At 43.3% G+C, this 14,769-nt stretch overlaps 1 protein-coding gene across 1 annotated transcript in view; it reads right to left on the bottom strand.

Moving 5' to 3' along the window:
- FAM168B (family with sequence similarity 168 member B) overlaps positions 1-6,444 on the bottom strand; it is a 32,867-nt gene extending 26,423 nt beyond the window's left edge. Inside the window, exon 1 of the mRNA XM_059730907.1 lies at positions 6,297-6,444. The gene's annotated coding sequence lies outside the window, so the exon portion shown is untranslated. The remainder of the gene's footprint in view (positions 1-6,296) is intronic.
- Positions 6,445-14,769: the final 8,325 nt, after the last annotated feature.

The following is a 14,769-nucleotide window of genomic DNA, read 5'->3' as shown; positions in this document are numbered from 1 at the left end:
CCTTTTCTAGTTGCTAAATGCCAATTTGTCATGAAAAGTATGCTCTCCTGGAAAGAAAAGGTAAGCTGCAACAACAAGCCTTATTATCTGCTAATACACCTTCCTCAAGTCACTTCATACTCTCTTTTGAGCTGCCCAATGCTATTTAAGGGACTTCAAGGTCAAGACCAAGATTTGTTTTTACTCAGTGTTCTGTGAATACTGTATACAAAGTTTATGATGTTAAAAATACTTTGGGAACAAAAAGGCACTACATGCACTATTGAGGACTTATTGTTATGCTAGGGAATTAAAGTAAAAATTGGCCAGCAAAGCATCATTGGACAAGCCAAGCAAGTAGTCAACAGTATAAGTACCAAAAAAGCAGTCTGATTTTTAAGATGAGTAGTGACAAGATAAACAGTGCCTAAACTACCAAACTTAGCACGATAAGCAAAACATGCTAGCTTGTATAAATAGCAGGAATTCACATTATGATTTCCAGAAAGTATCTTGTATTTTCCATAAAATTTGACACACTGCACAATATGGAATTACACCTTTTACCCAAGACTAATACGAAAGTTAACACACACACATCTTGTGCTGAAAAATCAAAGCAACATGTCCATTAATAGCCAAGTTAAAATATGGAAGTAAGCTAGTATTTACAGTGCCTGATATTAAGGAAGTTATCTACAGTAGCATTTAACGTTTCTTCATTGTTTGTCAGGTAATTAGGACAGTTCGCCTAATTCCCTTTAGTAACGATACAGCGCTTCCTCATTTATCCTGTCCTCCATATACAAGGCTGTGGGATATTTTGCTTACAGCCACAGTAAGATTTAGTCATTGAAGTTCTTGCTAGCCTAACTGGCAGTTTACTATTTATCTGCATAGAGAAACAGTAAATATTCTCCCTATGTATTCTCTTTCTAAACAAACAAAAACATTCATCCACTTGTACGCTATTCCTGTCCGACATTCTATTATCATGTCTGCATCTTTTGTTTACTATTTTATTTCCTTAATTCCAAGTCTACCTGGGGTGCATAATTCTAGCCCCTATTTCCAGGGTTCATTATGCAAGTCATTAATTACAAATGAGAAATAATCCTCCCAAGATTGATTTTGTTGACATGTTCCATCTCCTCCTTGTTTTCTGTCCTTTAAGTAGAGTCCTACAAATATTACATTCTTAGCTACCCACCTTTTCACAGGAAGGTTAAAGGTGGGGTGGTTTATGCACTGCTCTGTGAAGATGTGGGGTTCAGTCTCCTCAGGCTGAAAAGATCCTAGAAGTCAAAGCAAGTCCTCTAACCACAGGTACAGGGGTCAGCAATATTTCCCCGGGGCAGGGGAGGGTTGGGCCTGGAAAGACCTCGTTTAAACAGAGAGGTAAGCATTAGGACCTAGCTGCTACCACCACTGGGTTGCAGAGTGGCACAGTGAAAGTCCCTCTCCACCGGAACCTGTATCACCAACTGGGGCCCGACTGAGTAGGGGCAAAGCTTCCCCTTTGTTGGAGCCTCAGGTAGCCGATTGAAGCATGGCAGCACCGCAAAGAGACAACTCCCCCTCTGCCAAAGCCTCAGGCACCTGGCTATGGCATGGTGCAGGGAAAACCCCCTACCATGAAGCAGGGGGGATAAAAATCAGTGACTTAAAAGTAAATAAATCAAATTTTTAATTTAAATTGGATTTTTAATTTTTTTGTTAAGATGCTTTAAAAAAATAATTACTGTAATTTATATAAAGATAATTTTAATTTAAGACATGTTAAGGCTCAAAAAGATCTTCATGGAATAGGGATTATAACTTCTAATTATATACTATTTGAGACAATATATCTATGTAACCTTTTTAGAAGTTTCATAAATAGGTCACAAGAGGCCATGGACTATATTAGAGGCCCAATCTTATGGGGCTTTCAGAGGCTCCTCTATAGATTAGTAAAGACTAAAGAAAACCACTCTACCAATGGGACTCAATGCTCAGTCTAGAAGATCCCATTAAACACCTCTGTGATGCTTAGTTTCAGTTTTCAAACTGTGGATTTGTCTCTCCAGAGATCATAGGCAGACAAGGTTGTTTGGGTAGATGTGATATCTTTTATTAGACCAACTAAATAGTTGGAAAAATTGTTCTTTGCAAGCTTTCAGACACAAACACCCTTCTTCAGGCAAAGAGAGCTTGTTGCTAACAGCAGTATATGGAGATAAGAGATAACAAACCTGATCATTACCCATACATCAGCCCTATTGTCTCTCTGCAAGTTTGGGTACGCAGTCAAGTCCTTACCTTTCTCTAAAAGTGTGCAGTTTCAAGAAGTTAAGTGAATAAAAGATATCAAACAAGAATGCACTTTTTAACAATGCATGAATCAAGAACAATGATTAAATCGAGGCTTCCTGACCAGTGATTTAAATTGTGTTTAAATCATGATTTAAATCAATTTGATTTAAAATCGAATCCACCCTGCCACAAAACCACAGCAATGTGAGCTGGACTGAAAGGCTCAGTGGGCCATACATAGATTGCCAACCCCTCCACCAGGATACTGTGGAAAAACTAAGTAGTACTACCTAACACCTCCCATGTTCTCAATGTAAAGCTGCCACAGGGTCTTACACTTTGTGAGTTTGGTGCCTTTACCCCAAGCACACATGATTAGCCAGCCATGTAACCAAGATCACCTTCCTGGGGCAATGCATCTATTTTTTGCTACTTCATTGCTTAAGAGGAGAACTTTTGGATATGGCCCCAAAAATGTGTCTACTGTGCATGATCATCTTTGGATCATTTGAGCATAATTTAACAATTACTTCCTGTACTTGCAGTAGCAGGACATTGAGTGTACCCTTGCCCTCATGCTTTACCCTGTGGTAATTTAGCATGTTTTTGTTTTGGACATTGTGCCTGGTAGCTGCAAGAAAGTGTTGTTCATGAAGTCTTTAAAAACAAGTTAGACAAGCACTGGTCTAGGATGGCTTAGATAGGGATGAATCTGTCTTGAGCTGGGAAGCTGAACTAGAACTAGATGATCTCTTGAGGTCCTTTCCAGCCCTACTTTTCTATGACTTTACATGTAATTTGTTAAATCAACAACTGTTTTTTCCCCCCAACTACATAAAGGTCCTCACCTTGGATGACCTCCATGCCAGCTTTCATTCATCATTTTAACTGAAGACTAATTTGAAATGTGCTTGGAAACTTTTTAATAGGGGGAAGGGGGGATTCTTCATTAATACCAGAGCCAAACCACTACAGTAATTTCTGTTCAAGCTTTCTAAGTCTCACCTTCGGGCAGAGACAAAAACGTAAACTTCATGCCTCTGAAGTTAATGTTTCAGAGAGTTGGGCAATGAAGTCTGACTGCCAAAACTGAAACTTCATCATCTGCAACAGAGGTGCTTTTCAGCATTACTCATAGTTAAGAACTGAAGACAGACCACAGAAATGCTTTTGTACCTCTCCTAAGATTACTCTCACACACAAACACACATAAAAGTGCAGAACAACTATACAGGCATTATTTACTGCCCAGTGGTCCATCTTCAACAGAAGAACTAGTACTAGTTTTCACAAGTTCTGCTAGATGTCAACCGCAGAGCAATAAAATGAAAAAAGAACTTGCTGAAAGCTGTGCGTGTTCATCTCCTTCGACTTTGTGTTACAGGTCTTGGGAAAAATTTCACTTAAACAGCCTGCTTATTGAAGATACAGGCATACTGTGCTCCAAAGGTTTTTATTCTCTGAGGTGGAGAAGACCGGTGCTGAAAAACTTTCAAGGAATTTAACCATCCAGTATTACTTTTAGAAGGCTAATGTTGTTTATTATAAAATGTAGCAGAATCCAGTTTCTACTGCAGCCTTGCATCTGTTGGGGAGGAACGTCAATATGCATGTCAATATATTTCCAATTACAATCATTCCCCACATTTAAATGGCAATTTTTTTTTTTTTGCTCACTTGATTGCTCAGCTCAGCCTCTAGGGTGCAATGCAAAGCTTTAAAAAAAAATTAAGCTGCTTAAAATAAAAAAAAGCAGTGATATTTACAGACTTGAAACTACAGATAAATTTCTCCACTTCTTACCAGGAAAGAGCTAAGATTAGGCTTCTTCTGCAGTTAAACAGGTGACCTTGATTAAAGCTTTAGCTAAACTGGGTTTTGCCAAGATTTCAGCCATTGGGACACAGATACACTGATGCAAACTGTTAGTGTAAACAAAACATGCTGCGGTCACCATTTACCTTAGTGATGCTGGGGGGTTTTATGCCAAGGGAAGTTTCCAAGGTAGCAAAACCTAAAGGCAACACCTCCTGTACTGTTTTACATGCTTGTGAATATTTTTTACCTCATGACACTTTTACATGCAGGGGTCTCAAACCTTACTAGAAGGTAGATATTATCTCCTTATTTGAGACAGAACTGAGGGATGGGATTATGCAACTTGCCAACAATCACAAAGAAAGCATGTCAAATGGCCAGGAACTGCATCTATATCTGAGAGGCTCACACCTCTGCCCAAAGACATTTATTAGGTGAAGCAGGAATGAGCCTGGAGCACGTTTTAGAATTACAGATAAACACTCAGAGTACTACGTACTCAATTAGTCATTTGGCTACCATTTTGTTTTGTATAAGAATGAAATAAGATTACTTGTGCTCACTATAAAACTTAAGCATGTGAGACACCACGGTTATGAATTACAGGAATTACCGAGCACCATTTCACATAAAATTCCCTCATCAATGATTAAGTCAAATCTTACCACGCTATATAAATGACAATAAGCAATAGGATCCTCCTGGTCAAGAAGCTTTTACTTTCTTCTTTCTTTTGCCAGCCAAGCAATTTCTTGAAGACAAGAATTCCCACTTTTTACATGGGAAACTCAGACGTTCTCCCAGGAGTTACAATGCGCTAATCACACCAGCTTCAATTTTGTGTTTATAATATAGGGGAAAGCATGATTGTACAGTTAAAGCATCAGCTGATCAGGAGTCCTACAAAACTACTTGCTTTTGATTGATTTTAGGCAGAATAACAGATTCTCAGTACAAAATGAAACCTGAGGCTGAAAGAATTAAACTTTACTCCCAGTACACTTATGATTGTTGAAACTAGATATGCATGTTTCTCCTTTCCCACAAGCCTATCAGAGCACTTTCTTCAAGTTAGTTTTAGGTTATTCCATACTCCTTTTGAAAACAAGATGCATCTGTCACAAGTTCCCTGCAGAGATACAACCTCAAAAGGCTTTAAACTCTTCCTACCTTTCCACCTGGAAAATCAAAATGTGTAATTACTGCCACAACAAGCAGAACCTGGGAAGCTGCATGCTTTAGCGGTTTGGAAGTGTTATGACGCTTGCAATTACCCATTTTGGGATGAAAGGTTATCAAGGCAGACAGAAAGTCTAGTCAGATTAGGTGCTGCATGCCTTACTGTGCATCCCAAATTTACTGCAAAACAACATACAGTAAATTCTTCCCCCGCCAGATCATGACCTCTAGGACAACCCAGCGGTCGACGCAAATCCCACTTTTCCCGTCTCTGATCGGTGGCGCTGGTGAGGGAGGCCAGGCCGTCTTGCATCCCAAAGATGCAGTTGGCCCAATAAAAGCGTTCACCCAAAAACACCCACTGCGCCTGGGCCTTTCAGCCCTGCTGGCAGCTTTGGGGCCGAGGAAGGGGGAGGGGCTGGCTTCAACCGCAGCATCAGGCTCCGTTTGCCTTAACTGTTGGCGTTTTCGTAGCCATCCAAATTTACCAATGCCCCAGTGGAAGAGGAGGAGCTCCCCAGGGCCGGTCCAACAGGGCCGCCAAGGGAGGGGGGCTCTTGGGTGTAGCGCGGGACCTCGCTACCGGCCCGTTCCCGGCGCCCCTCACACTGCGGGGAGCGGCAGGACCCGGCTGCCCCCCTTCCCCCCGCCCAGCGGACCCGCTCCGCGAAGGAAGCTCCTCGGGGGCAGGAACAAAGGGAGGCGCGAGGCCCGGGGCTACACCGCTGAGGGCCGGCGCCCGCCTCAGACCCGCCGCCTGTGGCGGCCCCTCCGCCGACACCTGCTACCGGGCAGCCGCGCTGCGGATGCGGGACCCGGCGCTGCTCTGCGCTCCCCTCGGCGCTGGCCGGGCCCGACGCGGGGTCCGGGCCGACCCGGGCCAGGCCCGGCGCAGGCCGCAGGGGAGGCAGCGGCTCCGGCCCCGTTACATAACGGCGGGCCGGGCGCGCTGCGAAAGCCAGCGCTATCCGCAGGCCCGGCCCGGCCGCTCGCCCGCTCCCTCCCCAGCCCGGCCCCGCACTCACCGGCTGCGGCGCGTCGTGGCGACGGCCCCGGCCGTGGCGCGGTGCGGGCGGCGGGGCGAGGTGAGGCGGGGCGGGGCGGGGCTGCGCTGTGGGGCCGGGGCTGGGGCTGCCTTGGGCGGTGCTGGTGCGATGCGTCCCGGCGGCGCCGCTCAGAGAAGTGCGCAGCAACCGAACGGCCTCACGTCACTTCCGTGCGGGGGGGATCGCGCCTGAAGCCGCTGCGGGGAGGGAAGGGGGGGGAGGTGGGGAACCCCCGTCACGTGCACGGAAGGTTGGGGACAGGAGGTGGGGGAAAAGCCCCTCGGCACGTGACCGGGGCCACGCCCCCTCCCTTTTCCGGCCCCTGAGCGGGAGGGGGCGGGGCGAGGGGAAGGGAGGGGCGGGGCTAGAGCTTGCGGCACAGCTTAGTCCCTGCGGAGGGTCGCCCACAAGGCCCCTCGTGTGGGGCACCCCTTGCCTGGGGCGGGGTCGGCGCTGTCCAGTCCCCCCGCACCAAAGCCCTGCCCCCTCGTTGCAGCCCTAGACGCGTCCTGCAGCGAGCGCTGCCGGCTCCGGACCCGCGCGGGTCCCCGGCAGCCCAGGGGGGTTGCTCAGGTCGGCTCCCTCGGGGCACCCCGGGACTCTCGCTCACGGTTTCGGGGAGGAACTGTCCAGCATCCCAAGAACCGTGTGTTATGGCAGAGAGCCACGGCCAAGCATTGGACTTGGTGCATCTCATTTCCCAAGCAAAGCCGTTAAAATGCGGGGGAAAAGACGGTAAAACTCAGGAAGGGGGGCGGGGGGAAGGGGGCAAATGAAGGTGCTGAGGAAACTGCGCCACGCTGGGTACAGTGCCAACCACTTTCGCACAACATATCCCCGAAGCGGACAGGCGGGAGAAAGGGCAGGCCTTCCACCTGCCAGGGGGCAGGAGCCAGTGTACAAACCCCGGTGGGTCTCACTTTGCCGGCTCAAGCATCCCTCAGAAGATGCCGGCTCTTAGCTTTCACTTATTGTTTTGAGTGTGGAAACCCGCTAGAACAAGTCTTCCGTTGCAAAGCGCTCAGAAAGGCCACAACTGCTCAGGTATTTTTAATGCTGTGGATTCCAGCTTGAAATCTCCGTTGGAATCACCAGTGCACACCTAACAGCACGAACACTGTGTGGCACCCCACCGAACCGGTGCCACAGCACCCGTGTTGAGAATTGCTGACACGGACTGTTCCTGAACATGGTTCTCTATCCTCTTCTTAAAAACCTCCAATGTCTGGGATCCACAGCCTACCTAGATGGCCTTTTCCATTGCTTGACTATTTGTGTATTTATAATGTTTTCCCCAAATCCATCCGTGCAAATTAAGACAATTATTTTTTCCTATCTCTGACAGACATAAGAACAATAGATCCTTGTTCTTCCTATTTTTTATATATATTTGGAGACTGCTATGTTTCTGGTTTCTCTTCTCTGTTTTTAGACTGAAAAAACCTCAATATTTTCAATCTTTTTTCATAGTTTTTTCCTAAATTTCTTATTATTTTTATTCTGTTTTGGATACTCTCCCTTTTTCTATATCTTTTTAAAGAATGTGGTGTCCAAAATAGCACAGTCTTCCAGCTCAGGCTTCATCAGTGTCAAGTACAGTGGGATAATTAGCTCTTGCGTGTTATATGCAACACTGCTGTCAATATATCCTAGAAATATATATTTTCTATTTTCTAACATTACATCATTGACTTGTACTCAATTTATCATCTTTCTAATCCCCAGATATTTTTCTGCAGTACTGCTATTTAGACAATCATTCTCCATTTTGTAGCTGTTCATTTAATTTTCCCTTCCTAAGTGTACTTGTCTTGATTGGATTTCATCTGACTGTTTTTGGACCATTTCTCCAATGTTTGAAGATCACATCCTTGCCTGCAATGTTTGAAACCCTCTCAGATTGCTGTCGGCTGCAAAGTTAAAAGATGTATTCTATTCCATCATCCATGTCATTAATGGAAATATTGCATAGTAGCTGACCCATGGCAGACCACAGAGAACCTCACTTAAAAACACCTTTCATTTTGTCAGTGATCAATTAATAACTACTCTCAGTACAGCTCTTCAACTAGCTATGAACTCACTTTATAGTTATTTCATCTAGACTATATTTTCATAGTTTGCTTAGAAAAAAATAAAGTGAGATTGTCAGAAGTCTTACTAAAGTCAAAATATATCACAATTTTTCCTCCCCCCTTATCTACAAAGCTAGCTAGTCTGTCAAAAACGGAAATCGGATCGGTTTGACATGGTTCTCTGTCAATGAACTAAATTAGATTGGTTTGACATGATTTGTTCTTGACATACCTATATTGGCTGTTTCTTATCTTATTATCTCTGAAGTGCTGTGAATGGACTGTTTAATAATCTTTCTAGGTATCAAAAGTAGGCTGACTGGTCTATAATTCCCTGGAATTATCCTTTTCCCATTTTTAAAAACTGGGACTATGTTTGCCCTTCTGTAATCCTTTGGGACGTCACCCAGTCTCCATGAGTTCTCAAAGATAATTGCTAATGGTTCAGAGATTGCTTCAGCTAGCTCCTTAAGTCAATTTCATCAGGCCTTGCCAACCTGAATACTTATCTAAATATTCTGTAACCCATTCTCTCCTTATTCTGGCCTATACTCTTGTTTGATTAACCTTCTAGTGAAGACTGAAGCAAAAAGAGGCATTGAACAATTCAGCCTTTTCCTGTGTCATCTGTTGTTTTCCTTCCTTGTTAAGTAATGGACCCAATGTATTTATAAAGTAATGGACTTTCCTTGATTTTTTTCCCTATTGCTAGTATATTTATACAATCTTTTATTAGTGCCTTTTATGTTCTTATTTGGAACTCTTTGCCCCAGTGTTTCTGATTCTTTTCCTACATGCTTCTTACTATATTTTCATGTGTCCTTATCAGTTTTCATAAAATTCCATTCTGATTTTCCAATGATTAAACATATCCTGTTATTGCTCTCTTATTATGTCTCATTTCCTCACATTATATTTACATTTACCATTGTTATCATCATCATGTTTAGATGCTGCCCTCCCCCTAAAAAACTCTGGGTGGCTTACAGTAAACTCATGTTGAGATATTTTACTCTCTTTCAGAAATGATTGGCTCTCCTGAACTATTTTTTTCCCTTAAATGTTTCTCCCAAAGAACTCTTCCTAACAGTTCCCCATCTGTAGAAGGCTATTCTGCTATTTTACAGCTTCCTTTTCTTTGAATCATGAGCTTTGGCATTTCAATTAACTTCCATAAGTCAAATTTTCAACCACTTTCTCCCTATTGCCAGAGTTAAATCTAAACCAGCTTTCTGTCCTTGTAACTTAGTTCACTTTCTAAAGCAAAAAGTTACCCAAAGCATATTCCAAGAAATTGCTGGACAGTCCCCATCCAGTCATGTTATTTTTCCAACAGACAACTGGATAGTTAAAATCCTCCCATTACCACTCAGGCCTATCCTTCAGATGCCTCTTTTAGTTACAAATTTGTCTCAGTCATCATCTTCTGATTTCGTGGTCTGCAGCAGCCTCTTCCATGACATCACTCCTGCTGTTTGTCTTTTCATCTTCACCCAGAAATTTTAAATGTTTCTGCCTTGCCCCTCCTCAGGTCTCCAGGTCAAATACAGTAACTTGGTTAACTCACCACTCCAAGAGGAATGCAAGTCATGGCAAACTATTCAGTAGTGACCAGCTACCAGGAGTTGATTAGGAGAAGGTGGGGGGAAGAGGAGAGTAGGTCCTTATGAGGAAGCAGGAAAATGGTAAATTAAACCATAGCAGCAAATTAACCACATTTTACTATATGTAGATTCTTGTTATACCATGTTCATCACTTCCTGTTTCCCTGAAAAAGCCATACTGTACTTTCATACCAGTCTTCCAGGTCTGTAATTTAACCCAAGCCCCTGTGATGATAATTTAGTCTTAGCATTGTTTGTACAGTAAGATTTTTAATTCTTCATGTTTATTGCTGATATGCCAGGTGTTAGTATGGAAACATCTCAGATGATTGGGCTGTTTCTCCCTTTTGTCTCTTTTCTGATCTTATTGAAATTCCCCACCCCACTCAGACTTCAGTCTTCTGTTTACTGAAGGCTATCACCAGGTCCTCATTTTATTTGTTCACCCTTCAGCTTTTGTCAGAAGCCTACTTTGGACTGTGTTTAAAATCTTCCTCCCTAGGTTGGTGAGTCAATGTCCTATGATGCTCTTCTCCCCCATAGATAACCACCATATCTGTCCTATTATCATTTGTAGACTACCAGCTGCAACTGGATTTGGTCATCAAAAATACATAATTAAAAAAACCTCTGATTGTTTTCTCCAAATGTTGTTTCTGTCTTCACAAAAGGATGGGGAAAGTACAGTTAAATGATACAGTTAAATGTCTAAATATCTTCTGAAGGAAATGCACAGGGGTGCTCAACCCTCAGCCTGTGAGCCAGTCTCTCCATGGGTCAGAAATTTGATAGCAGGGAGCAGTGGCAATTAATACTGCCTGTACAGGCACCAGACTCCCAAGCCCTGTGTGGCTGGGTTGGGCCTCTTTCTCCCATACAGCTGGATCAGGACCAGGGCAAGAACAGGGCCATGTCTCCACCCCTTCCACACAGCTACATTTGGGTTGGGTCATGCCCCTGCTCCCCACCTCCCTGCACTGGTTCATGCTCCACTGTGCTTACCCCAATCTGGATAATTTCTGAACTCTTGTCAGTGGAGATGGTGCTGGACTTCATTTTAATGTGGTATTGTGTATTTCTAATAATATTATTTAGAAATCTTGTTCTAAAAAAACATGAATGCTGTGATACTATGGCGGATGGAGCGTCCCACAGAAGTGTGCCGACGTCCGTCCGTCCCCCCCCCCCCCACCTCCCCCCCTGCATGCTCCCCAGCAGACCTGGAAGTGGACTGGAAGTACTTCTGGTCCACTTCAGGGTTTGCTGGCCGAGGACGTGGAGGGCCCCCCGCACTCCTGTGAGACGCTCCATCCACCCCAGCATCGCAGTATTCACAAGCCGTGCTGGTACCTCAAGGTATGTAGAAAAAAACTTTTAAAACTGTGTCTGTCTCTGAATCAGTATCAAATCTTCAGATTCGGATTCAAACAAATCGAATCAGGAACTGTGATCTGAATCAACTAATCAAATCACTGTCCCTGATTTGGGCCGAATCTGAATCGAATAGGGCCTGCTTTGCACACCCCTAATAAGTAGTTGCTTTTCTAAGTCATCATTCCATGCCCCTTCAGCTAACATGGACATATGCATCCATGCAACCCTTTTCCATCAAAGAAGCTCCTGTTTCATTTCTAAATTACAAATTTCACAAAAAAAATGCTGATTTACAATGAAATTTAGAATTACCTATACTAATTAACTTTGTAATCAGTGTTTAAGCAGTGCATAATAATTTCTATGATTAGCAGAAAGAACTCTTAAATGAGAACCAGAGTCACTATTTGGGTAACTCTTGTCATGTTATCAAAAGATACTGAAATAGGGGTTTTGCCTTGCCTTCAAGAGACACAAGATTTGGCTCACAGGGTCAAAAAGTATTAATATTTGCACTACTTGAAAGTCAGATTAATTTGTGGACAACTACTAATACTCTTCTTGGAAGGGTTATTAGCAGACAGGCGTGGGTGAATTCCTAAATTCTTCATGTGAAGAAATCATCCTCAGTCTGTCTCTCCTCTGTAAGAGGACAGCCCAACCCCCTCTGTCTCTTCTTCACACTGCACGGTTGCTTTGGCAACTGAGCCCGGTCACCTAAGGGGAGCTAGGCTGTAGAGATCCTTTGTACTACTTTCCCGCCAAGATACCTGTGTGAACAATCTGCATGACCCTACCTCCTCCACCTGAGGATGCTGATGACTGTTAAAAGGATTGGTCTGCATCATGTAGCCCCTCTTTCTGGTTGGGATGTAGTGATGAGGTCACAAAAGTTTTAAAAGGGGTCACTCCATTTTGGAAAAAAGGTCAGTCATTCTGGAACACTGAAACAAGGAATAAGCCTACAGAGCTCCATCTGTCTGTGGATGAACATATGAGGATTAAATTAATTTAGGATTAAATTAAATTAATTTAGGATTAAATGAACTAGATGCATATCAAAAGGGCTGACAAGGCTTGCAGGTGTGCTCCAGGAAGGGGGTTGGCCAAACGTAGGCACCCCAGGGGAGACACCCAAAGCCTGGCTTTTGGTCGGGCACAGTGAGGTGGGTGGCTCAGTGCAGGAACACCCTCTACTGTCCTGCCACACCTCATATATATACCTTTCCCAGCCAGCAGGGTGTATCAGGAAAACCATCAGGGACTTGCTTCTCTTATTCACGCCCCTTAATGTAAGTTAAGGGGCTGATAAAATTACTACCATCCCTGTTTCACTCTTGAACAAGGCCTCTGAATTTATATGTATATCAGAGACCAAACTGACTGACATCAAAGGAACTTCATTAGTCCAAATATCTCTAACCAGACACTTCATCTAGACACCTACACCTGACATAGAAAACAAGAGGCCACTCCAAACCTGAACTGGAGTAATTACCCAATGTGTATGTCCCAAAAGGGCATTGCCATTAGAATGCAACTGACATGCATTCATCCCTGAGCTGATTTGACTTCCTCTCTGAAATGGCTTTGGAGTGGTCAAGATGGGTTGATCTGCTTTATTTTGACATTGAGTCCCCTAAGCACTTTTGAGAATTCCACTATGCATCAGAATTTCTAGGCACCTAAATAACAGAAATCAGTTCCTTATCAACTCCTTATTTTCTCAGAAATAACAGGGGTAGGATGGATAGAGGCTAGGTACTGGCATTACAAGATAAAGCAGAAAAAGTTACACCTACAAACAGAAAAAATATTAGGTTCTTCCAAATCTGCTGTTTAAAAGGTATCATTTCTTTCATCTCAAGAAGATTTTCCCATGACTCCAGGTCAGAACACCCCAGGATCCTGAGGAACCATACACTGTAGCTTTAGTCTGGTTTAGCCAAAATTGTAAAATTTTGAACAAACTATTTGAACAATGTAATACTTTCATCCAGCCCCCTCTGTTGGTTCAGATAATTCTGCAAACTTTAAGGTAGTAACTGAGAAAAAACAGTGAGGTTTTCAGTTCCCCAAATGAACGTAAAAATCTTGCTTGGAAGTGCCTTTGGGTGCATCTACACATCTTCGTATGATGATGTTGCTACAGAGCTGTGCTTTAGTGCTTCTTTTTTGGAAGTACTAAAGCATGGTGCAATACGGGCAGCTACTGCAGCATGAATGCGGAGCATGGTTAGATTTTGCTGCTACGTTGCCACAGTGGCGTGCCGTACCAGGACAGCACACCGCTATGGCAATGTAGCTGGCAATCGCATATGGACCTGTGTGATCACTACGTCACTGTAGTGCACCGTACGGCAACATAGCACATCACTACATCACCATAGGGCAATGCGTAGACACGCTCCTTGTGATATTTAATTCTTTAGTCTTCAGAGACTGTGGAGAAGACAGACAGCAGGGAACCCACAGTTACAATCCCTACATTTTCTGAGCACATCAGCCCAAACAGGCCACTGGAGATCTCCCTAGCTTAATGAGAAGAAAATGAACAACGGTTTGTATGGTTTTCCCCTCCAAATTAGGGAATTGATGACAATTAGGCATCCAGATCACTTACTGAAAAGCTGGTCTTTCTTTGTGAAGTCCTGTGTACAAGTCCTCTCAGTAAAGTCACAGCATATGCAAGTGATGTTTAGCAAGTAGAATTTTCTAAAAATTCCTTTATTCCATATGCCTTTTTTGGAGGAATCAGACAGAATGATTTCTCACATATAATATGGCCTGAGAATAGCAGCTCTTAAACTGAAGTTGAGGAGATGAAAAAGTATAGCAAGAAGCACAGTGCTACATTATGGACATTGAGAGTTAGAGAATTATTTAATGTAAATGATAACCACAACTGACATGTAGATTATTGATTATACTATGTACGAAATGTTATCAGATAGTTTTCACCCACTGACTCCTCAATTTACTGGTTTTCTTGCATGCATACCAGCCTCTGGCTTCTTTACTATTCATTCCATCCAGGAAGAGCACACACCAATTGCAGGTATTTCCTCAGCCTGATGAAGGGTTTTTATACCCAAAAGCTCGCACAGAATTTTTCCAACTATTTGAGTTGGTCTAATAAAAAGTTATCAGTTACCCAAAGAACCATATCTGCCATCAGATAGTTCTAACATTCACCTGTAACTGCTAGGTGCTGACAAGCTGTTACTAGAAAACAAGGTTGCCATAAAAGCATAGAATTATAAATTTAGAAAGCAAGTGAAATGGCATACACTTCCTTGTTTGTTTAAAATCTCAAGTGATTTTACTTCATGCTGATATACATAAAATTAATCTAATGTTAGAGTATTCTTGATGGAATGGTTGTGCAAATTATTATTT

This window comes from Alligator mississippiensis, chromosome 7, assembly GCF_030867095.1.
Source record: "Alligator mississippiensis isolate rAllMis1 chromosome 7, rAllMis1, whole genome shotgun sequence".
In the NCBI taxonomy this organism is placed as follows: Eukaryota; Metazoa; Chordata; order Crocodylia; family Alligatoridae; genus Alligator; species Alligator mississippiensis.
The sequence above is the reverse complement of the archived record's forward strand: the minus strand, read 5'-3'. Positions and strand labels throughout refer to the sequence as shown.